The sequence below is a fragment of the Petaurus breviceps genome, unplaced genomic scaffold, assembly GCF_028583685.1.
Source record: "Petaurus breviceps papuanus isolate PSGF00001 unplaced genomic scaffold, PetGlider_PUasm1.0 90845, whole genome shotgun sequence".
In the NCBI taxonomy this organism is placed as follows: domain Eukaryota; kingdom Metazoa; phylum Chordata; class Mammalia; order Diprotodontia; family Petauridae; genus Petaurus; species Petaurus breviceps.
The window spans coordinates 8,231,435-8,243,332 of record NW_027187359.1 but is presented as its reverse complement, the minus strand read 5'-3'; the positions used below and the strand labels follow the sequence as shown (position 1 = coordinate 8,243,332).

Here is an 11,898-nt window from a genome sequence, read left to right as displayed (position 1 = left end):
TAACAATGCATTATGTGATATTTGGAATGACTACTAAAAAAAAAACTGAATGTACGATCAGAGTCCTGAAGATGCATTGTAGAACTTTGGGGGTGTTTGCCTCCAACATACTTAGACTGCTCATCACCTTCACTGTTCCAGTTTTTAAATCCTGAGTCAAGCACCAAAACGAAAAACAAACAAAGGCATGTCAATCTCATCTCTTTTTTGGGCAATATGACATGTCATCATGTCATACCCTTTGAGAAAAAAAAAAAACATCGACCCCCCCCCCCCCCACACACACACAAATAGTCCATTTAGAAGCATTTGCAGTGGACAATGGAGGGCCCAGGTTCATCATACTCCTGCTTGCTGATCCCCATCTGTTGGAAGGTGGAAAGAGACATCAGGATGGAGCCTCCAACCCAGACAGGGTGTTTGATGATCTTGATTTTCATTGTGCTGGGACCTAGGGCTGTAATCTTCTGCATCCTGTCAGCAATGCCTGGGTATATGGTGGTACCACCTGACAATACATTGTTGGCATACAAATCCTTACAGATGTCAACATCACACTTCATGATTGAGTTGAAGGTAGTTTCGTGTATTCCACAGTATTCCATACCTAAGAAAAATGGTTGGAAGAGGGCCTCTGGACATCAGAACCTCTCATTGCCCATGGTGATAACCTGACCATCAGGGAGCTCATAGCTCTTTTCCAGAGAGGAGCTAGAAGCATCAGTGTCCATGTCCTGCTCAAAGTCTAGGGGACATAACAGTTTCTCCTTGATGTCACACATGATCTCCCTCTCAGCTGTGATAGTAAAACTGCACCCTCTCTTGGTCAGGATCTTCATGAGGTAGTCCATCAGATCATGGCCAGCCAGATCCAGATGGAGGATGGCTTGGGAAGGGCATAACTTTCATAGATGGGCACAATGTGGATCACACCATCACCGGAGAACATCACAATACCAGTGGTACGACCAGAGGCAGAGACAACACAGCTTGGATGGCAACGTACATGGGTGGAGTATTGAAGGTCTCAAACATAATCTGAGTCATCTTTTCTCTCTTGGCTTCAGGGTTCAGGGGGGCTTCTGTGAGCAGCACAGGGTGCTCTTTAGGGGTCACACGGAGCTCATTGTAGAAAGTATGATGCCAGATCTTTTCCATGTCATCCCAGTTGGTGACAATACTATGTTCAATGGGGACTTCAGGGTCAGAATACTTTTCTTGCTCTGGGCCTCATCCCCCACATAGCTATCTTTCTGGCACATACCCACCATCACACCCTGATGTTTGGGGCACCCAACAATGGAAGGGAAAACGGCCCGCAGGACATCTCCTGCAAAGCCAGCTTTGCACATTCCAGAGCCATTAACAACTAGGGCAGCAATATCATTATCCATAGCGAACTTTGAAGTGGTACCTTTAAACCCTTAAGACAGAGAAGGTGGTGCTGCACCTGGAGGCAGGGGGGAAGCAAGTGTACTCTGGGTGGAAGAGCTCACTGAAGCTGATTTTTAAATATTCCAGAGCAAGACTTAACAGCTGTCACTATTGAATTTCATCTTACTGGATTCAGACCAGTGCTCTAGCTTTCAAAGATCCTTTTTGGATCCTGATTTTGATTTTGTCATCCACTGTGCTAATTGCTTCCTTAAGAGTCAGGATGGGCCAGAGGTTCTTCTTTTTTCTTTTTTTTTTTTGGAGGGGGAAAGGCAGGGCAATTGGGGTTAAGTGACTTGCCTAAGGTCACACGGCTAGTGAGTGTTAAGTGTCTGAGGTCAGATTTGAACTCAGGTTCTCCTGACTCCAGGGCCAGTGCTCTATTCACTGCACCACCTAGCTGTCCCAAGGGCCAGAGTTCTTTTTTTTTTTTTTTTTTTTTTGCCTTTTGGGAGGGCAATTGGGGTTAAGTAACTTGCCCAAGGTTACACGGCTAGGGTTTTGTGTGTGTGTGTGTGTGTGTGTGTGTGTGTGTATGTGTGTGTGTGTTACGTGTCTGAAGCCGGATCCAAACCCAGGTTCTCCTGAGTCCAGGGCCAGCACTTTACTCACTGCGCCACCTAGCTGCCCCTGGAGCCAGAGTTTCTTAACCTTCTTTCGTGTCATGAACTACTTTGGCAGTCTTGTAAAGCCTATGGACCTCTTCTTAGACTCATTTTAAAAAATATAATTCGAGTAATTTATTTAGAGGTTAATAAAAATAAAGATGTAATTTTTCCCCATTCAAGTTCAATTATCTCCTAAAATCTATCCATGGACCCCTTAGGGGTCCCTAAATTAAGTACCTCTGAGATAGGGCATATTCTCTACCACATGGTGAGACAATTTCCCCCCACTTTCTCTACTGTATACTTTCCCACTGTGATATTGGAGAAAGAATATCTAATAATTCTCTGCAAGAAAAAAAATCCTCTGAGAGTGACTCTCCCCTTTGTGAAAGTGAAATTATGAATTGCTAGGAACAGTGGGACTATAGCTGCTGTGAGTTTTAATACCATATCTTTTAAATTCCCATTTCACATAGTAAAAGTAGTCTACAACACAAGTATATTTTCCTTTGAGTTATATAAAATTGGGAAGGAAATAAAAACTTTAATGCAATGTGAGGGCATAGGCCAATTTTAATATATGAAATTTGTATGTGAATGATTTTACATTTTAAATCCTAGATTGAAAAGGAACTTGGGCAGGTTTTCAGAGGAAATTGAAGAGAAGAGGTGGCCTTTTCAGTGCATACAGAGATCTGCATCCCAAACTACAGAGGTCTGAACTAAGCTTTTGTATATATCTTGTAGGTACATAGCTGTTCTCATGTTGTCTCCTCCATTAGAATGTGAAATCTTGAAGGCAGGGACCATGTGTTTGCCTTTCTTTGTATCTCTATAACTTAGCATGTAGGTCACATAGAGCACTTCATTAATGCTTGTTGACTGACTGCCTATATACCTGGATATGATCAACTAAAAAGAGGCTGATCTGGTAGCTTGAACTTGGGGCACCAGATTGTCACACCAAAAGAGATTGTATTCTAGATAACTATTCTAGACCATGCCCTGGCACTTGTGTATTGTTCACCTATCTTTCTTCCCCCAATGCCAACATAAAATGTAGGCCTATCAGTATAGAGGAAAATTTACTATAACAGCATAAGCAAATCCCCATACCCATGGGGTATGCTTGCCTTCTCATATAAGAAGCACATTTGAAACATATAGACAATCAATCAATCAGTCAACAAGTATTTATTAAGTGCTAGGGACACACAACAAAAGGCTCTTGAGTATCTTCCATTCTAATGGGAGAGACAGTACAGAAATAATTACGTACAAAGTACATATAAAAAAGAGATCTTAGCAGTTGAGAGGACCAGAAAGGGCTGTTGAATCTGTCATTTGAGCTGATTCTTGAAAGAAATTAGAGATTTCACAAGGCAGAGGTATTTGAAGGAGAATATTCCAAGTGTAAGGGACAGTTAGTTCAAGGGCATGGAAACAAGAGATGAAGTCATGTTCAAGAAACAGTGGGTACAACGTTATAGTTGGATCATAGAATGTGTGGATCAAAGTAAAGTAAATATAAAACTGAATATGTAGGAAAGGACCAAGAGCTTTAAATGCTAAACAAAGGTTTTATATTTGATCTTGGAAGTAAGAGGAAGTCACTGGAATTTATTGCATATGATAGGTGACATAGATAGACCTACTTTAGGAGCAAAAATGAATCATAACAAAATTTGCTATCCTTCAAGCAATTTTTTAAAAGTCAGTTTTAATCATGATTTCACATGGGACAAAAATAAAAATTAATGAAATCAAAAGGAATAAATAGGTAAGCTACATTGTATTTAAAGATGCCATAGTAATGAGACTATATTATTATTAAGTGCACATGCACCAAATGGCATAGCATCTAAGTTTTTAAAGGAAAAGTTAAACAAGTTGCAAATAAGTTATTGATAATAACACTGAAATCATAGGAGACTTTAATATTCTTTCTATGCTGGGTAAATTCAACGTCTTTCACTGGGAAAAGTTAGTTTTGAAGGACTTATGACTACTTCTGAGTAGGAATATTAAGATACACGCACATATATTTCTCAACAGTAGCAACCTTAGACCCAGGGAAGACAGTCTCTGTCCCAGGTCTAGAACCTCAGAGGGCCCCAAGCTTTGGAGGGCAGTAAGTAGCAGCAGCTTCTAAGAGTCCCAATGATTTGGACCTTTAGTTACTCAAAGACACACCCAACATGAGAAAAAAAAAAACATCACTACCAACCCCTTATTTTAGAATTTAGAATTGTTTGTACTTTTGCCTTTATCCTGGAACCCAGTGCTCTCAGTGCCTATCAGGTGGCTGAGAGAAAAGAATCCTAGACATACTGGTCACTCTGGGGCTTCTGGTTTGGACTCTGGAGGATGGCCACAGCATCTACCTATAGGGTTGTCGCTGGCTTCCGCCACCTTTGTTGGGCCCAGGGGAAGCTCCCAGTAGGGTCAGGGTGAGGGTCTCTCTGGCTGCATCAAGACCACTCCCAGCTGAGATTGGGGAAGGGGTAAAAAAGGAACATGGGAGGGGGAACGCAGCTTCTGAGCACTGTCCACTGGCTGTCACAAACCTTGACACTCAGGCTAAGCCTGCTAGAGACCACCTGCTGACACCAAACATGGATTCAGGACACTGCAGCTGGTCACATACCTATCATCAATCAGCCCCATCTATCTGCCTAGGAGATCACCATTAGAATTTTCCCTGTTCCTAATTTTAGCCCAGAACGCAGTAGCTGAGACAGGAGAACCCTAAATGCCCTGGCCACCTTGAGACTTTGGGCTTAGATCTTAGAGAAATGCCCTAGTAATGGCCTCAAGGATCCACATTGACTTCCATTACTTTCTTGAGCCCTGCTTCAAGAGAGTTCTCTCTAGATGTACTCAGCCCACCTTCCACTGAGATTATTAAAAGAGAAGGGGAAAGGGGTGGCCAGGTGGCTCAGCAAGTAAGAGCACCAGCTCCAGTGTGGGATGACCTGGGGATCAAATCCAGGCTCAGATACTTACCGTGTTTCCCCAATAATAAGACCTATCCCGAAAATAAGCCCTCCCCCGAAAATAAGCCCTATTGAGATTGCTACTGTAGTGAAGATGATTCCCTGCACTACACGCTACATTACGGTACCCTCTGTATGCACCGTTTCCCCCCACCGTGAAACACACGCCGCGCTCCGAGCTGCATCCAATCAGAGCTGCAGCAGTGAGCTCGTCATCCTGTTCTTCCCCAGTGATTTGCTTGTTGAATAAAGGTACATTTTTTTGTTCACACTTACCTGTTTATTAAAATTGCTGTCAATGTTCATTAAAATAAGCCCTCCCTGAAAATAAGCCCTCTGGTGTTTTTCTGTCCAAAAAAATTAATAAGACAGTGTCTTATTATCGGGGAAACACGGTAGCACCACACCCAGAAATAACTGGCCATATAACCTTGAGCAAGTTACTTAACCCCGATTGCTTTAAAAAAAAAAAAAGAGAAGGGGGAAGGGTAGAATGGCCCCTGCATTCTTGTAGAAGTTATAGACCTGCTCATTTGCTGACACTAACTCTAGGATCTTGACACTGCAGCTGGGACCTGCTGAAGTAGACCTGAAACTAAGCAGCAACTAATCCCACCACCTACCATCCTGTTAACATTGAACAGTGGCCAGAGCAGCTTGAAGTCCACCTAGACACTATGAAATATCTTTACTTGCACTGACTCAACAGTAAACAAATACATAAGTACTTCTTTTCTACTCATTCTAAATCTTCACTGATAACTTAGTATACTTAACATGTACTAATGAATCTTGTAATACTTTTAAAAATGAAATTGTTTATATAAACAGGGGCCCTGAACACCCTAGGGGTGGTCCTGCTTCTCAGCATCATATTCTAGGCCTCAAGCAAATCATATGTAAATGATAAAAGCCAGATATAGTAACATTACTTTATAGACTAAAACGCAATAAAAAAAATAGTAATCAATAAAGGACACGAGAAAACAATACAGACCCAAAAGGAAGATAAATAATAACATCCTAAAAAGTTTTGAGTTAAAAGAACAGATCAAAGGAGCAATAGAAAATCATGTTAGAGAGAATGATAACAATGAGACAACAAAGAAAAAAATTATTGAATTCAGCTAAAGCAGTCTTCAAAGGAAAATTTAAATCTCTGAAAATATGTATTAGGAAAATAAAAAAAGGAGGATTAATGAACTGAGCACGTAATTTTTAAAACTAGGAAGTCAATAAATAACAACCCCCCCAAAAAAATGTTAAAAATCTTGAAGATCAAAAGAAGAAAAAAATTGAGAACAAAAGGAACATTGATTGAAATGATAAAACAATTTGAGTTTTTTTAAACTACTAACAAAACTAATGAAACAGCTAACTTGATTTTTTTTAAAAAGTAAAAATTGTTAAAGTAAAAAATGAAAAAGGTAAACTTTTTTTGTAACAAGTAGTGAAGATATAAATAATTATCACAAACTATTATACATAATTATGTGCCAGTTAAAACAATTTAAAGAAAATGAGTAATTTAGGGGGGCGGAGCCAAGATGGCAGAGTAGAAGCACGACCTTCCCGCGGCTCCGGCTTCCACCCTCCCCAATCCATGTAAAAAGGGGACTCTAAACAAAGTTTGGAGCTGCAGAACCCACAAAATGACACAGAGACGCTAACCTCCCGCTGAGGACAGCACGGCAGGCCGGCAGGAATCAGCCAGCGCAGCGCTCTGGGAGCCGAGCCCAGCACCATGCGGAGGCTTTAGCCCCAAGGCGGGCCTGACCAGCCGCCAGCCAGAGGGACTCCAGATCAGCAGCAGCTGTGGCTATTTCCAGATTTATCAATACATAGATGCGAAGGACAAGGTGAGAGGCCAGTGCAGTCTGGACTTTGGGACCCAGGAAGTGGGAGTGTGTGGCTTTTACCCCCGGATCGAGAAACCGCTGAGACACCAGCACAGCCTGCCAGCACCACGTGGAGGCTTCAGCTCCTGGCCTGCAGAGTATAGGGGGACCAAGCGCCAGTCTGAGGGGTAATTGCTCTTGCTTTAACCTGCTTGGATCTGGATTGCAGTCTAGGGTGGAGGTCCTGGGGTGTGTGTACATCTTACCAGAGCATGTGGAGACCTCAGATAGGGGACCCATCTAATACCTCCGGCAGCTGAGAAAACCCCAGCATTTGGGATGAAAACTCCCCTGTCTGGTGGCAGAGTCCTACTGTGGCAAAAAGCCCAAAAGTCAAATCATTGAGTGGCAAAATGAGCAGGCAAAGGAAACAAAGCAGACAGAAGATTCCAACATTACAGTCCTATTTTGAGGATAAGAAGGAGCAAGGCATGGAACAGGAGGAAAACAGTGAAGTCAGAACTCCTGCACCAAAAGCTTCAAAGGAAAATACAAGCTGGTTACAGGCCATAGAGGACCTTAAGAAGCAGATAAGAGAAGTGGAGGAAAAATTGGGAAGAGAAATGAGAACAATGAAAGAAAATTATGAAATGAGAGTCAACAGCCTGACTGAAGAAAATAATACCTTAAAAACCAGACTGATTCAAATGGCAAAGGAGGCTCAAAAAGGCAATGAGGAGAAGAATGCCTTAAAAAGTCAAATTTGCCAGATGGAAAAAGAATCTCAAAAGCTCACTGAGGAGAATCATTGCTTCAGAATTAGATTGGAGCAAATGGAAGCTAATGACTTTATGAGAAATCAAGATGCTGTTAAACAGATCCAAACAAATGAAAGAATAGAAGGCAATGTGAAATATCTCATGGGAAAAACCACTGACCTGGAAAATAGATCCAGGAGAGATAATTTAAAAATTATTGGACTGCCTGAGAGCCATGACCAAAGTAAGAGCCTGGAAAGCATCCTCCAGGAAGTTCTCAAAGAAAACTGCCCTGATGTTTTAGAACCAGAGGGCAAAATAGAGGTTGAAAGAATCCACCGATCACCTCCTGAAAAAGATCCCAAAAAGAAAACTCCTAGGAATATTATAGCCAGTTTCCGGAATTCCCAGATTAAGGAGAGAATATTACAAGCAGCCAGGAAGAAACAATTTGAATATTGTGGAAACACAATCAGGATAACCCAGGATCTGGCAGCTTCTACACTGAGGGATCGAAGGGCCTGGAATGTGATATTCCGGAGGTCAAGGGAGCTGGGATTAAAACCAAGAATCACCTACCCAGCAAAACTGAGTATCATGTTTCAGGGGAAAATATGGTCATTCAGTGGAATACAGGACTTTCAAGCATCCTTGCTGAAAAAACCAGAGTTGAATAGAAAATTTGACATTCAGATACAAGAAGCAAGAGTAGCATGAAAAGGTAAACAGGGAAAAGAAATCATAAGGAACTTATCAAAGTTGAACTATTTTTTTTTTTAAGCAATCGGGGTTGAGTGGCTTGTTCGGGGTTGCATGGCCAGTTGTTGTTTCTGGGTGTGGTGCTGGGTGTCTGGGCCCGGATTTGATCCGGGTCGTCCCGGCACTGGAGCCGGTGCTCTTGCTCGCTGAGCCACCTGGCCAAAGTTGAACTATTAACATTCCTACATGGAAAAACAATAATTGTAACCTATGAAACTTTTCTCAATAGTTGAAGGGATTAGAAATATATATATATATATATATATATATGTCTTTATATGAGGGTATTCGGGCATATGAATACATATGTGAATGTGTGTATATACGTTTACAGGTATACATAGATAGAGGGCATGGGACCAATTTAACAGGAAGGGATGATACTTAAAAGGTGAAATTAAGAGGTGAGAGGAATATAATGAGAGGAGATGGGGAGAGACAGAGTGGGGCAAACTATCTCATACAGAAGAGGCAAGGGAAAATGTTTACAATGTAGGGGAAGAATAGGAAGGCAAAAGGGAATAGGTCAACCTTATTCCTATTGAATCTGGCTTGAGAAGGGAAGGAAATACACACTAAATAGGGGATCTCACCCTCCAGGAGGATAGGGGGGGAAGGGGATGTGAGGGGGGATGATGGAAGGGAGGGCAGGCGGGGGGGGAGGGAAGTTGGAAGCACCCACTTTTGAAAAGGGACAGGATCAAAGTAGAGAATAGAACAAGTGTGAGGTGGGATAGGAGGGAGGGAAATATAGTCAGTCTTTTACAATACATCTACTATGTTATTGTTTTGCATTAGCCACACATGTACAACCTATACTGAACTGTTTGTCCCCCCAGTGGGGGTGGGTGGCAGGGGGGGGAAGGGAGTGAATCTGGAATTGAAAGTTTAAATCAAATATTCAAATATATATATGTGAGTGTGTGTGTATATATATATATATATATACTATTATTAATACCATCTTACATGTAATTAAGAAAAAAGATATACAGGCACTGAGGCATAGAGATCCACTGGAAAAGTTGAAACGTGTATGGGAGAAAATATGGGAGAGAGCAGATTGGAGGTGGGGATATCCTGTGGGACTGCTGTTTTGGGGGATGGGTGGGGGGAAAACGGGGAGAAAATTTGTAACTCAAAATCTGGCGGAAATGAATGATATAAATCAGCAGTTAATAAAGCATTTAAATTTAAAAAAAAAGAAAATGAGTAATTTATCACAATATAAAACTTAAAAATGAAAATTATGTAATTTAGACAATCCAATCTTATAAGGAGAAATCCAGCAAGCCAATAAAGATTAGGGTCAGCTGAATATACAATTGTATTCTCTCAAATATTAATGCTAGAAAAATTGTTCTCAATAATAAAGATAAATTTGCTATGTCAAACAGGAAACCAAAGAAGTGATGCAAAATTTTTAAATTTAATTTTAGCAGAAACTACCACAACATCTCCAAAAAAATTATTCATCATGACCAAATTCAATTTATAATTTTAAAAAAATTATTTTTTGGGGGGGAGGGCAGGGCAATTGGGGTTAAGTGACTGGCCCAAGGTCACACGACTATTAAGTGTTAAGTGTCTGAGGTCACATTTGAATTCAGGTCCTCCTGACTGCAGGGCCGGTGCTCTATTCACTGTGTCACCTAGCTGCCCCTGGCTTTTTACATTTCTTTTAACTCCTGCCTATATATGAGTTTCCCATATGTATGCTTTTCTTTTTGAATTTTGAGTTCCAAATCCCTCCCCCAATGAGAAGGCAAGCAACATGATATCAATTATATATGTGAAATCATGCGAAACATTTCCATATTAGCCATAGCACACACACACAAAAATTTAAATAAAGTGAGAAAATTATATTTCAATTTGCACTCAACGTTCATTGTTCTCTCTCTGGAGGTAGATAGCATTTTTTCATCATGAGTCCTTTGGAATTGTCTTGGATCATTGTATTGATCAGAATAGCCAAGTCTTTCACAGTTGATCATCATTACAAAATTGCTGTTACTATTCACAATAACCTCCTGGTTCTTCTCACTTCACTTTTTATCAATTCACATAGCTCTTACCATGCTTTTCAGAAACAACCACCCCTTGTTATTTCTTACAGCACAATAGTACTCCATCACTAGGGGCAGCTAGGTGGCACAGTGTCTAGAGTGACTGACCTGAAAGTTTCATCTTTCTGAATTCAAATCTAGCCTCGGATACTTACTAGTTGTATGACCTTGGGCAGGTCACTTAACTCTGCCTCAGTTCCCCATCTGTAAAATGAGCTGGAGAAGGAAATGGCAAACTTCTTCAGTATCTTTGCCAAGAAAATCCCAAATGGAGTCACAAAGGGTTAGACATGACTGACACTATTGAACAACAACACTTTAACACAACCATATGCCACAACTTGTTCAGCCATTCCCCAATTGATGAGCATCCCCTTGATGTCCAGTTCTTTGCCACCACAAAAAACTGCTAGAAATATTATTGTATATATAGGTCCTTTTCCTTTTTCTTTGATCTCTTTGGGATACAGACTTAGTGGTGTTATTGTTGGTTCAAAAGGTTTTGACCTTATAAAAAACAGTTTTATAGCCCTTTGGGTATAGTCCCAAAATGTTCTACAGAATGGTTGAGCCAGTTCACTACTCTACCATCAGTCCATTGGTGTACCTGAGTTTTTTTAATTTGCATTTCTCTAATCAATAGTGATTATAAGAGCATTTCTTCATATGACCATAGATAGTTTTGATTTCTTCTTCTAAAAACTGCCTGTTTATATCCTTTGGCCATTTGTCAATTGGGGAATGGCTTTTATTTTTATAAATCTGATTCAGTTCTATACTGAGTATATATTTGAGAAGTGAAGCCTTTATCAGAGAAATTGGCTATAAAAATTTTTGATATTACTTCATTGTCTATGGTACCTTTTAGCATAATGTGGTTTCCCTGCTTATCTTTTTAAATTAGTTCTGTTTTTGTTTTGGCTTTGTCTGAGATTATGATCACTATCCCCCTGTCTTTTTTATTTCAACTGAAGCATATTATATTTTGCTCTAGCCCTTTATTTTAACTGTGTGTATGTGTGTCTTTCTGTTTCTGGTGTCTCTTATAAAACATTTTTTTAAATTCTGGTTTCACAATTATTGCTGTATATTTCTCCTTCTTCTTCTTCTTCTTCTTCTTCTTCTTCTTCTTCTTCTTCTTCTTCTTCTTCTTCTTCTTCTTCTTCTTCTTCTTCTCTCTCCTATTTCTCCTCAAAAATCTATTTTGTTTCTGATCACTGCCTCCCTTAATCCACAATCCATGCTCCTTTTTATCATCTCCCCTCTTTTTCTTATTCCCTTCCCCCATTTTCCTATTGAGTAAGTTACATTTCTATGCACAGCTGAGTGTGTCTATATAGTCTTCCCTCTTTGAACCAGTTCTAATGATAGTGAGTTTTAAGCATCGCCTTCCCCACACACCCCATTTCTCCTTCCATTGTAACTACTAGTTCAGT

General features: G+C 40.4%; 1 pseudogene; it reads right to left on the bottom strand.

The window, feature by feature from the left end:
- Positions 1–299: 299 nt before the first annotated feature.
- LOC138149264 (actin, cytoplasmic 1-like) lies at positions 300–1,394 on the bottom strand (annotated as a pseudogene).
- Positions 1,395–11,898: the final 10,504 nt, after the last annotated feature.